The 25,582-nt window shown below is 35.0% G+C and overlaps 1 protein-coding gene across 1 annotated transcript in view; it reads right to left on the bottom strand.

The window, feature by feature from the left end:
• The window catches only part of ZNF804A (zinc finger protein 804A), a 275,346-nt gene that overhangs the window by 9,165 nt on the left and 240,599 nt on the right, over positions 1–25,582 (bottom strand). The window lies entirely within an intron of this gene.

Below are 25,582 nucleotides of genomic sequence, written 5' to 3'. Positions count from 1 at the left end.
ATTTATATGCAGTTTTCAGAAATTGGAAGAGAGCACACATGAGATAAGAGAATTATATTCTCTGAATGATTTTGTGGTTGAGATATTCTTATTTTTTCATATAAGAACAGAATAAGGAAGCCCAAAAACTGTCAAGAAAAACTAATGGAGGGATATAACCTCTTACAAGCATATTAAAGGATAGAAAGGAAGAAAGCTAAAGAATGGTTGGTGCTATTTAAGGCAGGACAATATTTCAAGAAAAACGAAGTTTCATATAATAATAGAAAGTAGTAAGAAAATATTTTTTTTGCATAGAAGTATGATGATAGCAGTATACATATGTAGAAATGACTGTAAGAAATATTAGAAAATCTAAATAGAATGTAATGTCAAAATAAAATTTTCATTTGATGAAGATCCTTTGTACAAACTTTGTTATGGAATAAGATAAGACCAGGAGAGCCACAAATAAATTATTACAAAAACACAAAATAAAACTAATATTCACATCCTTGACATGTAAGGATGTAACAGAAGCACCAAAAACAGATTGCACAGACAAAAAGACAACAAGCAAACTTTATCCAGTCTATAAGTCAGACCAGGAGCTTTTTTTGCTTCAACATTGTGCCAATGTGAATGAAGTAATAATATTCTCGGATTTAGATATACTTTTAGAATTTCAATGTTTCTTTCCTCCTCTAAATGTTGTCAAGGACCAAAAGCTGAAATGAAACATTCCTGTGATCTCCATCTTTCTTCATATTCATGTAAGAATCTTAACAAAGACTTTCTTTTATAAAAATAAATCTTCTCATCTAATATTTGTGGATATTTAGTTGTAAAGTTTATAGATGTGTCTGAATGCTTTAGCTCTTTATAGGTAGATAGTATAATATCTTTTCATTTTTCTGAAAAAGAAATAGATTCCTATATACTATTTTATGTCTAATACAATAATTTTGAAAGATACATAATACAAACAAATAACTTAAAAAAATGCCAAATAAAAGAAAAATTTAATGTACCTACTAAATATACAAGATATTTTCATGAAACTGATATCAAGCAACTTATTTGGAATCACTTAAAATTAAATTTTAGTAATAAGTGTCAAAAGGAATACTAGTCAACAGATTTACAAAATTAATAGAGCATTACATGGAATTTTAGTCCTTCGTTTTGGCAGCCTAGTTTGGTCCTGAGATTTTATCAGCCTCTACTTGTTCATCCTTCTTAACATTGCCATATTGGGGGCTCTTCCAGGGTCAGGGGATGAGGCACATTGTTATTACTGGTTTTGGTATATGGGAAATGCTACGGATAGCTTGCCAGGCTCTGCCATGCAGGCAGAATACTCTCGGTAGCTTGCTGGGCTCTCCGAGAGGGATGGAGGCTTTTAGGGCAGCCTCCAATTGCCATTATAGGTGTTCCAATGTTTCACACCATGTTTGAACCCCACCAAATATGATATGGAGATGATGGAAAATGGGTAAGAAGTGTTTATGACGTGCCATGCCAGTGTATTTAGAGATGACCGCTGGGCTAGAGCTATTACCAACTAGATTCCACGGGATGTCAAAAGACCTCGTGGTTGCCCACCTACAAGATGGTCAGACTTCTTTGTCAAGACCCTGAATGAACGGTTTGAGGCTCTTTGTATTCCTGGAGCGAGCAGACGCCATTGAGCTACACTAGCACGCAACAGGGATGAATGGAGATTTTATTGGCTCCCACTCAAACAAATCAATGAACAATGTGATGAAAAATGATACAAATGATATGGAATTTATGGGAAAATGTAGGCTAAATTCTGTATTGGAAAACAAATTATAATTTACATTGGCATGTAATTCAATATGTATGTTTATATATGCAAGTAATGAATAGAGATTTTTTTAATCAATGTCCCTTGATTATAAAAATACCTCAGAGATTGTGCTCTTGTTTGTTACAGGGTCCCTTATTTTAGTCTGAACAAGCCAACACAAGTCATTCATACTCAGGTGTAGTTTCAGCAAATCTGCTGTATTTGGAGAGTTGAGATAGTTATGATGCTTCTTGCTTCTCATTGGTAATGGTGTTCAGAGACTTGCAAAGATTAAATCATACCAAAGTACTTAAACCTTAGTTACTAAAAACAGCATTATGTATTAGCACACTATATCTAAAGGTCAGTATACCTGATTTTTGATGTATCAAGCTGCTTGCAAGGTTCTATTCTCATTTGTACGCTTCTCTTGGGAAAAAAATCATCTGCCAAACAGTGAAGCTAGAATTGATTTCCTTAAGAAAATATTCACTATTGACTAAAAATCTTCCTGTTGACTGATATCCAGAACAGCATCAAACAACTATAGACTAATAGTAATATCATGTTCCAGTTCTTACTCTTAAGCTATCTCACAACAGGATGATTTCTTGAGTGTTAGAAAGACTGCATCTCTATTAATCAAGACTATTTCATGTAATTTTATATGAAGCAGTTAAATGCATTTGATATATGTTATTGAATTTAATTTAATTATGTTTGGTATATATAAACAAATCAAAGTTTCCTTTCAAACCAAGAAAGGTTTATGTAGAGAAAAGGATTATATAAATGTATGTCCCAATATATGTCAACTTAGTGATGGTTGACAAAAAAATCTTTGTTGAGCAAATACCATTTATTTGAGTGGAGATTCATGGGAGATGAGGAATAAATGAAAAAGGTCTCTTAAAGACACAGCAAATGTGACATATGTAGGCAGAGAACAGCCAGATTAAAGTAACAACAAAATCTTAGGCTATTTGATAACTGCTTTTAGCCTGCATGTGAGAATGCTAGGCTAATGAGCTGCAACTTTTAAAGTGTAGGGAAAGGATTATCTGTTTATTTGAACTACAATACTAGGCAAATGACAACTGATTAAAAAAAAAAAAAGAAAACAGCTGTAGCTAACAGAGAAATCTGCCCAAAATGCAGACAGTTATTCAAAGTGGACAGATGCAATGCAATGAGATTAAATACTGATTCTTGGGCTGTGACCAAGGTTTGGCTGGCTGATTAGAAACATGGATACATCATGATTAGAAAATTAATATCATCAGGTCTGGTGAAGAGTTGGCTAGGTATGATTCTATGTAATACTTGAAGATATTTTTCTAGCATATCAATGCTTAGGAAGAAGAGATGTTTTATAATTAAGTTGATAGGATGACCTATTCTATGGATTCCTAGTTTACATGAAGGATGGTCACATGGATACCACATGGATGACTATAAGAGCTTCATGGGTTCATGTACAGATTCAGCTGTCTTTTTTCCCCACATACAACAACCATATTTAATTATGTCAGGAATGAAGTGCCTACAGAGGCAAGGAACATGATTATGCAGGGACTGAACGACACAGATCAAAAATGAGCTGCTCTGAACAACTGGTGAATATCTAATTCACCAGTACATATAGCAGTAATCAACTCGAGTTCTAACATAATCAACTCACCAAGTTGATTATATTAGGTGCAATACTTTATGAGAAGGTATCATTTGGTTCTTCCTTCTATGGATACTTACTATAGATATGGAATTGCCTTCCATCTGTGCAATCATTTGCCAAAACCATGATTCTAGAACTGCAGTTTTCCTTATCCACCATCCAAGTATTCAATATTGCATTGTTTCTGCTCAAGAAACACAATTCATAGGAAATCAAATTGGGACAATGGGCCTGTAATTATGGGGTTGTTCTTACCATATTCCCCATAATCTTGAAGGACCTGATTTCACTGAATGGTGCAATAATATTTTGATGACTCTATTATATCTTCAGCTAGGTATCAATGACTTGGAAGCCAGAGAAAGTTTCTTTAGGAAGTTGTACATGCTATGTTTTAAGGTCTAATATATCTCATATCATTTTTCTAATAATCATTATTGAAGAGTATAAAGTCAAATGGATAGAAATGGAAGTGGTATTTAGTAATCAACTAAAGCACATTTCGCTTCCTCTAGAACAACCGTATACTCTTATGGCCAGTACATACAGGTTCCAAATGGAAAACTTTTCCACCAGGAGACATCAATAACATGTTTTAACTAGAAGTTAAATCTATTGCCTTATCACTCTGGGTACTTTACATCAGTTAAACAACAGACAGTTGTTCTGGTGGATATAATGACTGTTTTTCATTTATTAAGAAGGAAAAAAGAACTTTAACTCCATAATAGAAGTATGTCTACAATATAGGAAATCACCTAGAACATTTATTAGTAGTATTATGTCCTGTGTTGTTTTTTTTTTTTTTTTGCTTTTTGGGTCACACCTGGATATGCACAGGGGTTACTCCTGGCTCTGCACTCAGGAATTACTCCTGGCTCTGCTCAGGGGACCATATGGGATGCTGGGATTCGAACCCGGGTTGGCCACATGCAAAGCAAACACCCTACCCGCTATGCTATCGCTCCAGCCCCTATGTCCTGTGTTTAACTGAATAGAAAACAAATCAGCTTAGTTAAGGCAGGGCTATCCATGGTTCACATCATTCAGTACATTTGAGTCACCCCACCAGAGAAAATACCATGACTACGGTCTTGCTAATTATCATACAGAGAATAAATCAGTTATGATATCAACTTCATCTAAGTGACTAAAGAGAAGTATTAAATATTATGCAATTTTTTCCTCATTGATTTATAGATATCTTATGAATAAGAATAAAGGAAAATGTAAACAAGAAGATATGGATAAGAAAATAATAAATATTTATATCAAGATATCTTATTTTTGGGGGCTGGAGCAATAGCACAGAAAGTAGGGCATTTGCCTTGCATGTGACCAACCCGGGTTCGATTCCCAGCATCCCATATGGTCCCCTGAGCAGTGCCAGGAGTAATTCCTGAGTGAAGAGCCAGGAGTAACCCCTGTGCATTGCCAGATGTGACCCAAAAGCAAAAAAAAAAAAAGATATCTTATTTTTTAATCTCCTTTATCTTCTTTCATATAATATAATGATTACATAGAAAGATAAAAATAGAAACAAATATGTTTCAAATGTTATAATAGAATGTGATTTTATATATATATATCTTATTTGGTTTCTCTGAAACTCTTTTCAATTAGTTTTTTGAGAGAACATAGAAACTATTCATGATGTCTGTGGTGAACATTGCTAATTGCCTTCATGTTAATTACACACTTCTAACTAATTAATAGAATTTGAATTTGGGGGACAGAGAAGTACTTAGTTAAAATAATTAACATTCCTTCCTCCTTTATAAATGAAAAGTGGGTGTGACATAGTCATCACTAATTGAATTGCATGCAGAGAGATATCACTGAGGATGATGTTAGTAAATATATAAAATCTCAGAAGAAAATTCTTTTATGTTTTTTAACAATGATGTTCACTTTCTACATAATTACACAATTAGATTTGGATGGACATAATTACTTTCCAATTGTGAAATGGGTTGTCAAGAAGGACTAGACACTAAAGATAACAGCAAAAATATTTTAAAATTACCACTCTACAAAAACATTATTGAGTTGCTATGTCATTCTATGATTCCTTATATAGATTTGGGAATGGTACAGAAAGCAAGAGCTTAATTTCCAATTCTCTTATTTATATTTAAATGCAACTTTAAATTAATACCTATATTCCATATGTGTGATGCTTTATATTACTAAACCTTGGACTCTTATGCTTTCACAATCTAAGATCAATATTTTCAGTGATATTTTACTTTTTACTTAAATAAGTAATTAATTTAATTTTGGGGCCACCCTAGTAGTGTTCATGGCATGCATACCCTGGTTCTGTGATTGAAGATCTCTTTCAGTAGTGCACAGAAGACAATGTAGGGCGTTGGGTATCAAATCTAGGTTGGTATCACACAAGGCAAGCTCCCTACCTGATGTACTATCTCTCCAGCTGTGTTTCAGTGTAGCTTTTAAAGATAAAGCTGATTGATAGTAAATAAGACACATATTTAAAGCAATAGTACAATTTTCTTTGATAAGTGTTTCCCATAATACATAAACTTTATTACCACTTTATATTATTTTGCTTCTGTACAACTATCATAATTTTTGAAAAGTTAATAAATTATCCACTATCACTATTTCCAAAAAACTTAAATTTTCCTTCGAATATCCAAGAGTTGTTTCTATGAAAAAATATTTTCAGTGGTTTTTAAACATTCTGAGTATGTTTTCTATGCTTTTAGTGGGTTTTAAACAATCTGAGTATGCATTATATAGAGCTAATATTATCAAAGAATTACAACTCAATCACTGATTCTATTTCCTGACTCAATTCAGTTCTCTTGACACAATGCAATGGTTTCTATTTGATTGTTAGCAAATATATTTCTTCTAGAAGGTTATGATACTCAAGTGAATGGTATCACACTTCAGAGTGTAATTTCCTTCTAGTCATTATTTAATCAATGGCATTATGCTGAGTGAACATGTAGAAGACTTAAATTTTTTCCCCCATTACTATCATGAATGTGCATCATTTGGACTATTTTTCATGGCAACTTTAAAAGCATCTAATCTCTTAATGGCATATCAAATCTGAATAATATTTTCCCAAGGCTTCTCATTCTTTATATTCCATTAACTCAAGTTTCTCTTTGTGAACAAAAACTCATTGTAGTTCCAAGATAAAAGTCTGTGTGATAATGTATGTATTATGTCTAAAACTGATTTTCCAACCATTCAGTTCATTTCCTTAAGTGCTGGATCAGAAGCATCTTGTGCATTTTAAGTGCTTGTCAAATTTAATTGGCATAGTAAGGCTGTGATTAACTTCCTTCTAGAAGGTTTTAAATTTTTACTGAAAGAAACACCTGTCAATTTCTTTGGTATATAGGGAAAGCAATGGATACTCAAATGTAAGAAATATTGAAACTGGCATTGAAAACATATTCAAACAACCAGAATAGATACAAATGGAAGAATAGCAAAGATCATGTCTTAATTTCAAAAGAAGATATTACCCAGCTACTACCAATAATACTTTCAAAATATTTGGAATTTAAATTATTATACTTTTTAATTTGTGTTTTGCTTTTTTTATTGTTTTTGTACTCCACCTGGGAGTGTTAAAAATTTTATTTTGGCTTTGTTTTCAAGAATAACTCTTGAATTTATTGATGTTGCTTAGAGGACCACATGAGTTTTGGGGATCAAACTCTTAACAGCATATGCAAGATAATGCCTTATCCTGTGTACTCTCTCCCTGGCCTCTCTATTACTGTTTTCTTGTTTTATTTTTAAAGCTTGCTAATAATTTTGTAATATGACACAATATATCTTCCTCTTCTAAAATAATGAGAAATCACAGTGTCCATATTTCCTTTAGTGAGGCAGACATAACAAAAATTGTGTCTTTCATCACATATTTCATCTTTTTACTAGCATGTTGTACACTGATGTATTTTTTATTTAAATTTGAAATATAAAATTGGGTGATTATAAAACAAAAATATTGTAATGTGAACCTTCCAATCATACATTATGCATGACCAAATGATTGAATAGAATGTTTCATATATTTCCAACACTTTGCACATGTATAAGTAACTTAATATATTCCATAAAATGGATAAAATTAATCTGGTGAGCTCTGTGTATGAGGTTTTAAATAACAAAGGATATTTATGTATTATTATTTATACTATGTCAGTACAAATGTCTTTTTGTGCTTTTCTTTTGCCTTTCTCAAAAATTTTATACATGTACTTACATATAGTTTATCATTTAGCATGTAATAAATTGTGAGTAAAAGACTGAACGTTATCTATAGAGAAATTTAATTTAACCATATATATCTGGTTCTTATTTGTGCATTATCATATAATTTTGCTTTATGGTTGAAAATAACTTCTTAGAAAATTACAATCAAATGTAAATTTTTTTATGTCAAGATATGAAGGATACTTTCATGTGTGAAAACTATGTATGACTCTTTCCAGGCAAACAGAAGTTCTACCCATGGGAATTTTTATAAGAGATATTTTTCCTATTGTGAGATAGGATTTTTAAGTCACTGAACTCTCATATCTTCATGATAACTTCATGATCTCCGTTTTCTACAAATAAGTATTTGTGGTGCATGACAGAACCAGATTATTTCTGAGGATTTAAGTATTCCTGCTGAAATAGGAACAATTTATGGAAACTACTAGTCTTTACCATTTTTAGTGCAGCAAATATTATATAATGATTGAAAAATACATACTTTTAAGGAAAGGTAAGGGTGAGATTCTGTAGCGCAAGTACTGAACCAGATTAGAAACAGTGATCATATCAACCTATATCCTCAACTGTGGGACTCTGTGCCAAAGGCTGTTTCCACTTGGGGCACCCCAGAGGGTGCAGGTGAGAGCCCTACCTGCCCCAAGTTACCCAACCCCAGCAGTCAACCTCCACTACTGAACCACTGCCACACTCTAGGCCACTTTCCACATGCTCGAGCCTAATGCCAAGCATGAGCAATGTTCCATATTCCTGGACCATGTGGCCACTTTGAGGCCATGCGACATATCATAATACACTCCCTACCCATTTTCCATAAAATCATAGAGGGAAATATATATATGTATATATACATACATATATATGTGTGTGTATATATATATGTACCTCTCGGAGATCCCGGCAAGCTACCAAGAATATCCTGTCTGCACGGCAGAGCCCGGCAAGCTCCCCATGGCGTACTTGATATGCCAAAAACAGTAATAATAACAGGTCTCATTCCCCTGACCATGAAAGAGCCTCCAATCGTTGTAAAAGATGAGTAAGGAGAGGCTGTTAAAATCTCAGGGCTGGAACGAATGGAGAGGTTACTGGCACCTGCTTGAGTAAATTGATGAACAACGGGATGACTGTGATACAGTGATACAGTGATCCTCAACTGTCCAATGCTCAGTTTCACCAGAGAGAACACACAATTACTCGCACACAGGCATGCAAATGCCAGAAGAGCAAAGCTAAATATGGTGCTTAGCAGTTGGAAAGAAATTAGAATGAAATTTAAAGGCAAAGTCAAGTCATATTAGCCCTACTCACAATATGTTTGAAAACTTTATATGAGTGTTACATTCAGAACTGAAAGCAACACAGCTACATTAGTAAATATGTTAAGCCTCTTTTCAGTATTTAGAAAGTAAGTATTTTAAGGCTCTAGTCACCCTAACTTGAGCCAAGAGATACCTCATTCCTGGAACAAAAGTGGTCTTTCAAATATGTGCTTATATTCAAAATAGAATGGGGCTGGTTAGCTCAGTTAGTTAGAGAGCGGTGCTAATAATGGCAAGGTCATGGGTTGAATCTCCATATGGGCAATTCCTCTTTCAAAGCCCTTTCTTTTTTTTTTTTTTTCAAAACCCTTTCATTGAAAAAACAGAGAGCCCCCCTCTGAAACCACAGGTGCCTAGATGAGTGTCTAGGCGGGAGAGGACACCTGCATTTTTAAAAGTGCCAGCAATAGGACTCGAACTGTAATGGCAGGATCTGTGCCAATGTGTGGCACCTCCCCACCCCAAGTACACTGGAGGCAGAGAGTGTGGCTTCCCAGACAGCATGGTGAGAAGAGTCAGAGAACAGAGAGGCTCCTTCTGTAGCCACAGTTGGCCAGAGGAGTGCCTACGAGAGAGAAGACACCTTTATAGAAGTGCCAGCACTAGGTCTTAAAATGTAATCTCAGGATCTGTGCCAAAGTGTGAATCTCCCCCAACAACCACCACCAAGTACACTGATGGTCGGGAGCATGGCTTTCCATGTGGCAGCTATGTGAGCAGTTAATTTCCCCTTTCATAGTGAATTTGACCCATATCTTGGCCTCTTGTACTGAACTCTACAAGGGCAGGCCCAGCTGTGCTCAGGGTTTATTCCGTATTCTGTACTCAGGGATTACTCTTGGTATTGCTCAGGGGATCAGATCAGGTGCCAGCGATCAAACCTGGGTCAGCGCATTCAAGGCAAAAAAGTGAATAAATAAATAATAATGTTCTTCTAAGATCCTCAGATCTTCTCCCGGGCCCCTCGGAGGGGATGGGCTCCAGCTTCCCTCCCCACCACGAGCAGAGCTCCCGGCGGCTGAAGACCACCAGAACCTAGCTACAGCCATGCTCGAATCCCCTCTCCACACGTTCGGACAGGCCTCATGCATGAAGGTACCGGCAGAGGAACCCAGGTGTGTATAATCCCATCAATAGCCAACATCCAGAGAGAGACTTAAAAGCAAGCTCCCAGAAGTAATATCTTGTAGCCTACTTCTCCCTCTGGGAGAAACTGGCAAGTTTCTGAGAGTTTCCTGCCCACAAGCTTCCCACAATGTATTCATATGCGAAATCCAGTAATAAGCTGGATCCCATTCCCCTGACCCTGAAACAGTCCCCAGTGCAACATCGTTGGGAGGGCCAAGTCGAGAGAGACTTCTAAGATCTCAGAGAAAGGACGAAATGAGGGGTTGCTGAGCTCGCTCGAGAAATCAATGAATAATGGGATTTCATGATCGTGAAGATCTTCAGAGGAAAATAATACATAACTAAAAGTGCAAACTCCAAATTTTAAAAATATTAATATTATTTTGATTTTAATAGATTAATTCTATAATTATAAATATGACTTATAGATAATAACAGTTCTCCTAAGGTGCCCATGTTCTAATCCCCTGTATTTATAAATATTTTTCTTGTGTGATAAAAAAATTTTGCAAATAAGATAAATTTCAACCTTTGTGAGGTGTTTCCTAATGTATCCATGTGAAATATAATCATAATTATCCTTTTAAATGAAAGAACAGGAGATTCAGTTAGAGAAAAACAAGTCACGAATGTGTCATCTTATATGGTTACCTGAGACTACCAAAAGTGATCTTTGCAGAGGCAGGGGTAAGTCTTTTGCACCATTATGAGTGACCCAAAAACCAAAATCAAAAAGAAATGGTGTTGATTGCAGGAAAAGAGAACAAATGACAGTGGAAGAGACAGATTTCAAGGTGTTATAGTGCTGTGGGTTTTGAAGATGAAGGAACGAATTTGACCCAAGTAGTGAAGATGCCTTTTCAAATTAGAAAAAGGTGAGAAAAGAAGTTGTAGAGCATTCAAAAACAAAACCTTGCTATTACCTTCTAATCAGATTTCTGACATTCTAGAACTCCAAAACTCTTATTTCACTAAAGAACTAAAGCACGCCGAGGGGCGTGTGCACTCTCGGGCTCTCTGGGCAGCTCTGTCTCACCGCCTGCGTTCGGTGCTCCGGAACCGCTGTGTGTGCTTTTGGTCAAGGGCAGGCGACGAAAGGAAGAAGGCCAAACTGGTTGCTCAATCAGTTTATTTCATTCTCTCTCTCTGCTTCTCTCCCGGCTCTGGATCTCTCTCTGGATCTGTGGATCTGGGCCCCTAACCCACTCTTACAGCCTAGTTAAATCCCCCCCAGCATGAGAGCATTGGGGCGTACACATAGGTGTGGTCACAATCAATAGGGTAAGGTTCCTTTCCCTCAGGGGATGCTTCTCCTAGAACTTAATTCTCTTTCAGCAGGAGGATCCACCCAAGGGCGGAGTCCCATGAGTGTGTTTCTCCTCTTCTCATCTAGCAAACATATAAGCATTCATAATATTAATCATTTTGTATGGACACAATAAGAGATGCATTAAAGCTTATAGAATTGCTCTCCAGGGGCCATCTCAATCTCAGACTACAGTGCTCAAGCCAGATCAGTCTTTCCTATCCCTAGTAGGGTCCTAGTCTCATCATTACTTTTGGATCATGACAGCATTTGTCCATGATCAAGCTCTTATAGTTAAGAATTAGGCACTTTGGCCAGGCCCATCTCCATGCCAGGGTAGCACATAACTCACTGCTTGCCCTGGATCTGTCCCATCCCTTGTCGGGACCCTGCTTTTGGGGTGCTAGGAACCAAGGGCAACTGAGGCTTAAGTGGAGAAAGCAGATGCCCGGGAGAGAATAATATTCGAGGCCAATTAAATCCCAAGTTACAAAAGCATAATATTGCCTTCTTGTGTCTATACAAAAAGGACATAGCTTTGAATAAATTATGCAAAGGACTCAAGGAGAAGAGAAAAATATATACAAGTCAACAGAACATTAAGAAGCTACAAATAAACACAGAGGAATGGGAGCACTGTAATGGGAGTAACCCAATAAACCTAAACTACCTGAGGCTATGTTATCCTACAACTAAATGTATACCAATTTGTTATCAAAAATATGAGCAAAATTTAATTCCTAAGATATAATTTTCCAGCATAATCCTACCATGGTAGGGAAGTACAGGACATTTGGAGGAGTGGTTATATTCAAGTTAGACTGAAATGGAGTCTCAGGTGTCATTCATTCATGATGATCTTCATCATTTACATCGTGAGGAATTTTGTGTCCTCAGTCATTAAATATAAGTAAAATTTCCAATCTTTTAGACTATTTTTATTTAGAAACCAAAATAAACATGAAGTTTTTCAGGTCATAATATAATGCATAATTGAGTGGCATTGCTATTAAAAATTTTAATGCTGGATGATCAAACATCCAAGAATTTGAATATGAAGGGCTAAATTTGTTTGGAATACAGTGATATTTCTTCAGAGGTAGATATCTTTGTTGGCAAGAGGGTAAAGAGGTAAAGCACTTGCATTGAATGCGCTGATCCAGGTTTGATCGCTGGCACCTGATATGGTTCCCTGAGCACAATCAAGAGTAATCTCTGAGTACAGAATAGGGAATAAACCCTGAGCATAGCTGGGTCTGGCCCCAAAATGAAAAACCAAGAAGTAATGATAATATTTCCCAGAAACTGTTTATAAGGATTTATGTAAACAAAACAAAATTATAGAAACTATAATGGAAAAATAGGAACAGTCTTTAAGAGACTGATGAAAGGGCATTGCAGGGCATTTTCTAGTAAGAACCTAGAAACGAGGATTTAGAAGGAATGCTGGTGGTTGCGTGCTGTGACAATAACATAAGCTTAAATATTAGTGCAAACTTATCTAACTATATAGCAAATGATGGAAATACGTTATTTCCATATTTCTGTTTTTCTTAAGAAAGTAGTTTTAAATGACACTAAGTGGCTTTCAATGACAATAAGGTACATCACAATATCTAACTCTAGTCCCCCTCCAGAACAATAGCAAGTTTGCATCTAAAAGCTCTGGGGGAAAATCTGCATATGTGAATTAACTACTTGGGTCAAATTCCTTCCTTCATCTTCAAAACCCATAGCACTATAACACCTTCAGGTCTTTGTTGGAGTGACACATTTACAAGCAGGTTCTCAGCTAGCAATCAGCTCTTACAGATTGCCCCTGTTACTGTCTTCTCCTCTACATCATCTTCAAAAGCAGTAGTTCATATTTTTTAGGCATTGAATCCCTAGGATTTCTGACTTCTTAGACAGGACAAAACTCTTTTCAAAGAGTTTATACATTTGGCTCAAATCCAACAAAGTGATCTTAATGCAAATTAATTTGGAATCCTAATTACATCTACTAAGTCACTTCAGAATCAACAGAGACTGGTGCATGATTAAATAATTAAGGATGGTTTTGAGTTTAAGGGGCAAAGAGTCTTCAGGGTCACTATATAATTATACCTACTACAGGAATAAAGTAAAGGTATATTGAACATAAAATGTATTACCTTTACAAACCAAAAGACTTGGATATCAAGTTCAAATTCTTGGGTTCTACTCTAAGTTTCACAATACTTGGATAACCTTGTTCCTATGTATTTTATAAGATTTTTGTAGAGAGGAATCAATTTCAAAGGAACTTAAAATGTCAAGTGAAGTAACTATTTACTTCTCTTTCTATTTCATGTTCAAGTACAATAAAAACATAATTCAGAAAAACAAAATATCCTTTACTCAAAGAAAAAAGTATGGAAATTAAATATTTGAAGTAATGTAGGTTATAGAATTCCAATAAGCTAAGATGTACAGTAAATACAAAGAAGGATTGTAGCAATACTGACCACTATGGTAGGTATAGTGATTCCAAAGGGAATCTAGAAAAACTGCAAAATGTATCAGCAAATATAAAAATAATAAATTTGTCTTGATGTAATTTTCAGACTAATTTTAAAACAACTTTGAACAGCTAGGAAAGCAGCAATTTTCCAGAAAAATCAAAACTTTTGACCTGAGCAATGAAAGAGTCTAATTTACTCAATGAAAGAGTCTACAACTTCAGTCTAGCTAGTCAGTATAAATTCATCCCAAATTAAAACATGACTACCAGGACACTGCACAGCAAAAAAAAAAAAAAAAAAAAGCAGAATGTGTATTTTAGTTCAGAAGTACAATGCACTAGAATGTAATTTATAAATTACAGTTTTCTGTACTAAAAATTCTACCACTTCCAGAGGAAAATAACAAAGCCCATCACTATTAAAAAAGGTAGAGTTAAATGTAAGTAATCAATGACAGTAAATACTGATAATAAGAAATTTGTACTGTTATTGAAAAAGCAAATTAAAAATGTAATTTCTTAGGAAAAACTATTTGTATCCAGACCATTCAGACATAGTCAAAACCTTTTTCTAAAAATTGTATTTTTAATTATCCTAGCTAAAAGATGCTGTTACCTCATTTTGACCATTTGACAGTGAAAAAACATATAAAAGAAAAATAAATATTTAGAAAAGACAACATGTAGATGTGATTATTGGTAGTACTTGCGTATTACCAAAAAGAAAAATAAAGCTTAAAAGAAGGAAGTGCTTTGAATCCTGAAGAAAAGGAGAGTCTCTTTCAAGCAATAGACTGAGTAATATAGAATTGTACTCTCTTCTGTATGTATTTAGTTACCAAATTGATTACATAAAAATTATTGACTTAATCATAATAAGATGTATTTTGTTTTTTTGGATAAAACAATTCAAACTGGAAAAAGCTTTAAGGATTTAAATATAGTTGTAGAAAATAACGGGCTGGAGTGATAGCACAGTGGGTACTGCAGTTGCCTTGCATTCTGCTGACCCAGGTTCAATTGCTCTTGAAGAGCCCAGCAAGCTACCGAGAGTATCTCGCTCACATGGCAGAGCCTGGCAAACTAACCGTGGCATATCAATATGCCAAAAACAGTAAAAACAAATCTCTCAATGGAGACAGTACTCATGCCGCAAATTGATGAGCGACGGTATAATAGTGATACAGTGACAGTAGAAAATAACAAATTTATTGTATTATTTTAACATTTAAAACTTGCCTAAATTCTAAAAACTATAAGATAATGGAGTAGTTAACCTATCAAGAATATGCTGTTCTTATCTTTTGTATCAGTAATTCAGTATATAATATCTAATGATCCATAAAGAAAATAGGAGCCTTATTTTAAGTTGCAAGGTAAACTACCAGACACCATGTAAATTATAATACACTTGATAAAATTTATAGGTTGATGGCAAAAAGAAAATGCAAGAAAATTATATTAAATTCTTTATCTTTCATAAAAGGATATATGGGATTAAAACTAGGTTGATAAAATAAAAAAGGTTTAATAGCAACTGATTTCATTTAACACTTTCTTAGATGTGAGAATGGGGTGGAGTGATCAAGGTAAAGTCTTTATATATATTTCTGTAGCAGTTTATTTGCTTGATGTACTAAGTTTGAATGCCCTGTTTAGCTAGGACTTTGATGACTGCTTCATTCTCAACAGAATCAAAGGCCTTCTTTAAATCAATGAATGTTAGAGAGAGCAGCATCTTGAACTCTCGAGAAACTTCGATGAGTTTGGTCACCATGTGGATAATGTTCGATCGTGCTGAATCCTTTTCGGAACCCAGCTTGTTCGCATGGTTGTTCTTCATCTAGTGTTCTGCCTATTTTATTCAGGATGACTCAAGCGAACAACTTGTAGATGATGAACAGCAGACAGATTGGGTGATAACTGCCAATGTCGTGGATGTCTCCCTTCTTGTGCAACAGAACGGTCATGCTGGTTTTCCATTGGGATAGAACCTTGCATTTAGACAGGTAGCATGTGAAGAGCTGAGCCAGTGTATTGACGAGTACTGGCAGCAGATTCTTCAGGTGTTCGGGTCTGACCTTGTCTGGACCTGGTGATGTATGCTTCTTTACTGACGAAATGGCGTGTTAGATTTCAGAAGGAAGGACATTGGCAACAACTTATCCATCAAGATCCACCGAGAGCTGTATTACGGATTCACCTTCAGGATATCACCATTGTACAAGGAAGTGATCATTGATGTAAAGAGAGGAGTTTGGCAGGGTGATACCATTTCACCGAAACTCTTCAGTGATACCCTTGAGAACTTCATGCGATGACTGGAATGGGAAGGAATGGGAGTGAACATAGACGGTCAGCAACTACTCCACCTCCATCAGCTTCGCTGATGACATCATTCTCATAACACCAAAGATTAGCCAAGCGGCACCAATGCTGGCCGACTTTGACCTCGAGTATGGAAAGGTCAGATTGCAGCTGAATCTCAGCAAGACGATGTTCATGAAAAATGAACTAGTCCCTGACATTCTATTTGCTCTCAATGGAACAAATATCTCCGAATGCAGTAGATGTCGAAAATCAGATGGGCTAGACACGTAATGCGATTCAGAGATGACTGCTGCACTAGAGTGTTACCCACTGGATTCCATGGGACATCAAAAGAACTCATGGCTGCCCACCAAGAAGATGGTCAGACTTCTTCCTCAAAACCCTGAATGAACGATTTGAGGCTCTTCCTGTTCCTGGAATGAGCAGATATCATTGGGCTACACTAGCATGCAACAGGGACAAATGGAGATGTTACTGGCTCGAGTAAATCGAGGATCAATGGGATGACAAATGATGTGTTTTTAGTTTATTGCTTAGTGTATTAACAACTTTACATTAAAAATATCACATAGAACTTAGTCCTATGCTGTTTCTCCCCACATGGGATAAACTTTTCTATTTTCTAAAAAATAAATTAAAGTAAAGTAAAGTAACATATATTCTGAGACTGGAGCAATCAATAGTACAGTGGTTAGTGCACTTGTCATTCACATTGTCAAATATAGTTTGACCCCTGCAATTCATATGGCCTCCTCAAGTCCTGGTAGAAATGATCCTTGAGCAAAAAGCCAGGAGTGAGCCCTGAGCACACCAGGTGTTCTCCACCCACCCATTCCAGCACCCCACGACACATATACTAATGATTAGGAACAAACATTTAAATACAATAAAATGAATGATTGTTTATTCATAAAAATCTAATTTCCTCCGTACAATACTGTCTTTATTACTTTTAAGTATAACTCTATTTTTAAATCTTGAAAGAGCTATGGAAATCATTTCTATATTTTAGAGAATACTAAGAGTGATACAAATAAGTGAGCAATCAGTTCTTTCCTAGAAGTAGTGCTACAAATATGCCATGACTCTATTAAAGTAATAAATTATACTTAAGAAAAAGTCATAACTAGTATCTCCTTTCAGAGACTAAAAACAAGAGGGTCATATATGATTAGATAATTTGAATTCCTCAAAAGAGGATGTAGTATTTCCTAACTCAGAGAAACAGATTTTACACCCTCAGAGACTTTGTCTCTAACCATTACTGTGAGCTTCTATGCAGTTACTGTCAACACTAAATTAACTGATGAACAAATAGCTATGCCTCTATTTTGTGTAATCAGACAATTCTCAATAATAGTCAATTAGAATGCTACAAATCTTTGTTCAAATTTATTTTATATCATTTTAATTAATTTCTTTGTTATATTTATAATATTTATAATCTAGATGACAGCTACAACTTCTTCATATAGTGTGATAAAACATGAATGGACTATAGCATTCAAAACAGCATAAATTCTGGCTCAACATAGCACTGTAGCACTGTAGCACTGTCGTCCTGTCCCGTTCTTCATCGATTTGCTTGAGCAGGCACCAGCAACGTCTCCATTTTGAGACTTGTTGTTACTATATTTGGCATATTGAATATGCTACAGGTAGCTTGCCAGGCTTTGCCTTGCAGGCGGGATATTCTTGGTAGTTTGCTGGGCTCTCCGAGAGGGACAGAAAAATCATACCCGGGTCGGCCACATGCAAGGAAAATGCCCTACCCACTGTGCTATTGCTCCAGCCGCTCAACATAAGGTCAGTGAAATATTACAAATGTGTATACTCTGATATTAACTACAAATTATATGCATGGGATATTCGATTTTTATATGCATTAAATGAGACACACATATTTGGGGATGTGTGTTGCAGGAGGCAAGACTAAGAGAAATCAAAGGAGATGGAAAGGATATGAATCTGTATAATTAGGATAATGACCTACTGTCCTACTATGACACTGAGGCTTGGCTCAATTGCAGTTGGTGACAACAACTCTAATTATTTAATTCTTGGTTCCGGAATGGAGCTCATGTGTTGTACCATATGCCTGAATGTGTGAGGTCTGAATTTGATCTTCTAAAAGGTCCTTCCACATGGTCCTCTGCTCACACCTCCAACCCAACCACTCAAATGTTTCCAAATGGCATGTATCCTTTTTGGAAATCACATTTTCTTTAATGACTCATCCAACAGTGATGACTAAGGTTCCTCCCCCCGCCCCCTATATGTTGACTATTGAAGATAATTAACAATTATATGCAATGAAATGACTATAGGTGTGTTTCAGTTTACAGATTTTATTTCCTTTCAGTTTATACACAGAAGTGGGGTGCTGGAACAAATGGTAATTCCATTTTTCATTTTTAAAGAACTCCTTCATATTCCTCCCCATAATGAATAGTGGATGAACCAATTTACATTTCACCAAAATTGCACGAGGTTTCTGTATGCTATACATATGTTGACACCAGTTTCTTGGCTTTTAGAATATAATCGTTCTAAATGATGTGAGATAATATGTTATTGTGGTTTTACCTGTCTTTACCTGATGATAATACCTTAGCATCAATATAAATTAGCTTGATGGATAGTATACCAAGTGAAAAATAATATATATATATATAAACTTACATAAAGAACACAAATATTTGAATAGAATAGAAGACAGAGAGCATGTGGGACATTTGCCTTGCACCTAATATTGTCCCATTGAGCTGTTCCAGGAGAGATTCCCTGGAACTGTCAGGTAATGTTCTCCAAGGCAAGATCCCGCCGCTGAACTCTCTCTCTGGCTTCTCAATCAATTATCATGTTATACAACTTAAAAACTTATTTTCTCCAACATAACCACAATATTTAAAAATTTTTCTGTGATATATCAATACACCTAGGGAAAATCCTATGAAAAACTCTCTCACTTACTCATATGGAATAAATCTCACTGCAACGAGTGCACCCTAGACAGCTTTATTGTTGCTGCTTTTGCCGTCATTTAATCTGATATAATCATTTAAGTTCTATAATTATACATTCATTAGCTGAGAATCCTGGCAAGGGAAACTGCAGATTTTTACTATAAACAACGTGTTAAAATATAAAAATAAAACTAAATAAATTTATGTAATGCATAAAATGGACCTTAAATTTATAGCATAGCTCATGACAAAAGAAACAAGATCAGCTATAAATGCCACAGCTGTGTAAGTTAAAAGCAAGAACAAAAATACTCAGAAGTATATCTCAATCTGAAATGTAGCCACTAAGCATTTCTCCATGGACTGTTATCGAGAGGCTCTTAAAATAAAACAGTAAAGTACCTACACAAATAAACAAACACTAAATAAAGAAATATAATTTCACTTTCATATTGTCAACTTATAAAAATCACAGGTGGTGGATAGGAAAAAGGTGAGTGTAACAGAGATAAATTTTTGGGCTGGAGAAATAGAATAGGGTTAATTCCCTTGCTCTGCAAGTGGCTGTGTCAGATTTAATCCCTAGTGCCCTAATACTCTCTCAAGAACCATGAAAAGAGATCCCTGAGCACAGTGCCAGGAGAAAGCCCAGGTTGCAATGGAGAATGGTCAACTTTTCCCCTACCCCTTAAAAACGGCCAACTCAGGATGGGAGATTCGGGCTGAAAATAGACTATAGACCGAACATGATGGACACTTAATACCTCTATTGCAAACCACAACACCCAAAAGGAGAGAGAGAGCAAAAGGGAATGCCCTGCCACAGAGGCAGGGTGGGGCGGAGGGGATGGGATGAGGGTCATGGGAGGGATGCTGGGACCATTGGTGGTGAAAAATGGCACTGGTAGAAGGATGGGTGCTTGACATTGTATGACTGAAACACAAGCATGAAAGTTTGTAAGTCTATAACTGTACCTCATGGTGATTCACTAATAAATTTTTTTTAAATATTGTATCACTCGTATTCTGTTAATATATATGTAATATATTTTGTGGTGGAAAGATAGTCATTTTTTATGCCATTTAGGTATGTTTAGAAGTGCATATGCATGTAACTTGGAAATAGAAAGTATAATGCAATATTTTACTGTAATATTGCATAAACACAAGCATATGAATAAATCACAATTGCCACTTCTCTTTAAGAATACATCATTGTTACCTAACTGGTTCCAAGATGGAAATATTCAGTAAATCTAAATATAAAAGAAGAGGGAAAATTCTAACCTCCCTGATTGTGACAACGAAGTTTTCCAGAACTTATAATATTTAGAGCAAAAATATTATCTAGTAATGCTCAAATCACAAAAACTTTTATGCTCTCACAAATGATGGATAGCCAATTAATATCTAAAATGGTAGTTATGAAAATTTATATTCAATTCTCCTTTTGAGGAGTGTATAATTCAACTTATGATTCCAAATGCTTACCTTTAAAACTGATCACCACATTAATGCAGTTTCTTGAGATCAGTAACTCAGCATGGCTTCAGCTTTAATACCAGCCCATTCCCACAAGACTTGGTTTCCTGTGATACTCAATTTTTATAAATATCCCACATAAACCTCATCATTTTCTCTGATGTTTTCTCTCATGTGAAAATTTATTTTAACACCCTCTTTTGAACTCACGATACATTTTTTTCTATTCTCCCTAAATTGCTCTAAATGACCCAAGTTGAGTTTTCTACTTGCTTCTTTAAGGCACAGATTCAAATAGAATATATAAACAAAGTAATTGCACCTATAAAATACATCTAGGTTTATTTTAAAGTAAAACATATTATACCTCCTATAGAACACAGAAAAGACTTCATAGTTTTATTTTGCATATGACTATAAAGTTGCAAGCACATTTTATGCACATGCAACACATATATTTTTTACTTGAAATATTTGTTAACAAGGACACATTGGAATATAAAGTACAACCACATCTGAGATTGTGAATATTAACTATGTACATAATATACTCTGAAATTATAATTTTCTCATACAGGCATATTGAACAATCTTACTATAATAGTTACAATTAATGATGTTTGTTTGTTTTTGTGACACAGCCGGCTGTGTTCAAAGCTTACTCTTGGCCTTGCACTCAAGGATTACTGCCTGCAGGGTTTGGGGAGTAGTGCCAAGGATCAAAATTTGGTTGGCTGCTTGCAAGACAAGTAACTTATCTGCTGCACTCTCTCCTCACCCCTAATTAATGATAATTTTAATAAAATTAAACACAAATATTTAGTTAAAATGTGCAAACAGCATGTAAACTGAGTAATTTTGCATACTATGTGACTCTAATTGTATGATAGAAAAAAGAACAAGACTACAGAGTAAAATGTCAGTTGTCAGCCATCCAAATGAAGGAGAGGAAAGGCAAATAGATAAAATGTGTATTTTTGGTGCAGTGGAATATTCTGATATGGTAATGGTGGTTAGTTGGCATGTATTTTCTGAAACTCTTAGAACTTAGCAACACAGAAATAAAACTTTATGCACAAAATTAAAAAATTGTTTAGAAAGTCAAGAATCTTGGAAATAATACAGATTATGAAAAAATGTAAATGTACTAGAAAAACATGACAATCTCACTGAAGAGGTACTGATTCAGTTTTGAAAATAAGTAGATAAGCCTAAATATAATAAGAAAAGTCCAAGTACTGTTTTCTAGGAAACGGTATATGGGTCAACAATTCTGAAATATTTATGCTTATGCACTTGTGTGACAGAGTAAAATAAATCACAGATGAGAGAAGATTTCTCACTGATGGAATGGGAACACGCATACATAAAAGGAACTGTCTTGTTAAGAAGCTAGAATGATTTGAATCTTAATGGGCTTCACCTGGGAATCACTGTAGCAGTGTCATCCTTTCACTCATCAATTTGCTTGAGCAGGCACCAGTAATGTCTCCATTGTGAGACTTGTTGTTACTGTTTTTGGCATATTGAATACTCCATGGTTAGCTTGCCAGGCTCTGCCATGAGGGCGGGATACTCTCGGTAGCTTGCTGGGGTCTCTAAGAGGAACATATGAATTGAACCGAGGTAGGCTGTGTGTATGGCAAATGCCCTACCTGCTGTGCTATTGTTCCAGCCCTGGAAATATTTTTGTAAAATATGTATTTATGTAAATATAGATACTAATGCTTATATTTAGAATAAAGCACAATAAGTACATCAGACTTATGTGAGGAAACATGGATTAGTGTGTTCCCAGATATCCTCTTTTTCAGTCTATTAAGGCTAGGAGAAGCAATACGCAAAGGACAGGAAAAGATTTAGAAATAGACCTGTGTTCTAGTATTACATATTTTTTTACATTTTAATGCAAATGATCATAGTTCCTTGGAAAAAATAGTAAGCTCTAGAATAAAGATGAGAAATATGGACCATAAGAAAATGAAAAAATTATGAAAACAAAACAGATAAACAAAAATGATGATGATGATTTGGAGTTACATTAGGACAAAAGAACCAATTGAGACTCAATGGCCAGAGGGAATAGTTTGAGCAAGAAATTGAGGGAAATGTAGACTATAATTCAAATATATGCTCAAAGTACAAATTAATATAAATGGCTAATACAATAAAAAATGTGGGAGAAAGGTCAAGTCGCTTTGCAAACAAACAACTCCCTCACCCCCCCTTCCACACACACACACTAAAATCTACAACTATTTATACAGATATTTTCTCTAGAGAAGGTGAACCATACCATCTCATTCAAGTTTGAATTGCAAAGAGACTCCTTCCTGAAATTTTTAAATAGAAAGGGAAAAATGAAAATAAGTTGATTTTTGTGAACCTTTTGTAGGTTAATACGAAACAATGAAAAATAGTATCTCATTCAGAATAGCACATAAAAATAAATGCCAGCAAAAAAACAAAACAAAACGCATGAGTATACATTCCTAAGACTATGTGCTAAAAATGACACATTTTCCCATTGCATTCCTCTCCCTTCTCTCCCTAGGAAATAAAATATATTTAAGTATAGTTTAAGGAAACACAATGACAACAACAACATAAGGAAAATTTCAGATGAATAACATTTGCATCTGATGGATATTTATCTAAATAACTAATGTCATCAAAAGCAAGAAAATTTCACAGCCAAGATATGCCTGTAGGAAATATGATAACTGCAGGTAATATGGTATTTTGTATGAGATTGCAGAATAAAAATTAATTGCGAGCTTGGCAAGCTACCCGTGGCGTACTCGATATGCCAAAAACAGTAACAAGTCTCACAATGGAGATGTTACTGGTGCCCACTCCAGCAAATCGATGAACCATGGGAAGGCAGTGCAGCAGTGTGACAGTGATTGCATGAAAATAAAGGATATAGAAATAAACTAGTACATTTTGTGCTCAGATCTCTAGTTTATAACTATATATATATTTACCTAAAATTTATACTACATTTAAAATCCATTAATAATAAGTAATGAGAAAAATGTGATTAATAACATTTCTTAAGTATATACATCTCAAAGTACATAATGATTTGGAGGCTAAAAATAAATTAAAAACTACTAGGATGCATGGAAATTATATATTAAAATCAGAAAAATTTCAGTTTTAAGCAAAAGTTATATGACAACTTTCAACTTAATATTTTGTTAAAATTTGACAAAAAAATTCTGTATCACTATCACTGTATCACTGTCACCCTGTTGCTCATCGATTTGCTTGAGCAGACACCAGTAATGTCTCCATTGTGAGACTTGTTACTGTTTTTGGCATATCGAATATGCCACGAGTAGCTTACCAAGCTCTGCCGTGTGGCCGAGATACTCTTGGTAGCTTGCCGGGCTCTCCTAGAGGGGCGAAGGAATCGAATCCAAGTCAGTCACATGCAAGGCAAACGCCCTACCACTGTGCTATCTCCAGCCTGACAAAATTCTAAAACTTGATATTGGTAATACATTTTTAAGATTCTGATAACATATAACACATTCAAGAAAAATAGAAACAAAAATTAAAATATGTAATAAGAATTCAAAGATACAAAAACATCTGTGAGAATGGGGATTTTGTCAAGGAAGTAAAACTAGTTATTTGAAAGAGAAAAGCATGAAAAATATAACAAACTTTAATTGAGAGTGATAGCACATAAAAATTTTAAGAACGTTTGCCAAAAGTATTAAAATGTTATGCTTAGAATCCTAATATCATATTGTTAAATTATACAGAAAGACAAGTTGTAGGCAAATGCTCCTTACTAAAATTAAACTTAACAAGTGAATGAGCATATTCATAGCCACTTAATATACACATATAAATATATTTATAAAATGGGGTTGGGGATACCTGGTAGTGTTCAGGGACTATTCTAGAGTCTGTGTTCAGGAGTGACCATATGCAGTTTCAGACATCAAATTGGTGTTGGTTGTATGCACGAAAGACCCCTTAGCCATCAAAACTCTCTCTCCAGCCCCCACTTAACATACCGAGTAAGGCATGAAAATCCCTTTCATGCAGTTCACTAAAATGGAGAAACACTAAAACAAAGCAAGTTGAAATGAACACTATATTTAAAGTACAAATATCAAAGGCAACAAATAATTTCACTCTTGAATAATTACTCCAGAAAAGGAGAACAGAATTTCTATCCTATATCCATGCAAGTTTGAGAAGGGAAACAAGTCTAGCTGAGTTTGAGAAGAAAAAATACATAAGTTAATCATATATGTAAAATTAGCGGTAAATATCTTCGAGAAAATTTATTAGTGCAATAAAAACTAAAATAACATGAACAATATAATGATTCTAGCAACTCAAGTTGAAATAACATTAACTGATTAAAAATTCTATGAATTTAAAAACTGTTCTAAATAATTATTTATACTAATATCATGAAGCCTAAATAAAATTCACAACCTTTTCCTGGAAAAACAATAAAAGAAAACTTTCTTTTTTTCTTAGTTTGATCTAATGTAACAAACACAAACTTGTAGCAAGTATCATCCAGCTAATTGACTAGCTAGAACATTAAGAAAAGAAAAATACACCATTTTGTGAGGAAATAATGAAATGTTTAACTTTCTGATAATGTTTTGCCTTTCTGTATGGGAGAAAATCCCCAGCTACACAGCAGTTCCAGAATGAAAGAATACAGGTGACAAGTCACAAACTTCTTCCAACCATGCTAATGACAGACCTTCCAAGGAAGCTCAGAGTACTTAGTCATAGCAGGTCTGACTTATGGCTAATTGTTGCAGGACTCATTTGATTATCTGGCA

Source organism: Sorex araneus, chromosome X (genome assembly GCF_027595985.1).
Source record: "Sorex araneus isolate mSorAra2 chromosome X, mSorAra2.pri, whole genome shotgun sequence".
Taxonomy (NCBI): Eukaryota; Metazoa; Chordata; class Mammalia; order Eulipotyphla; family Soricidae; genus Sorex; species Sorex araneus.
Note: the sequence above shows the minus strand (reverse complement) of the source record. Positions and strands in the feature narration are given on the sequence as shown.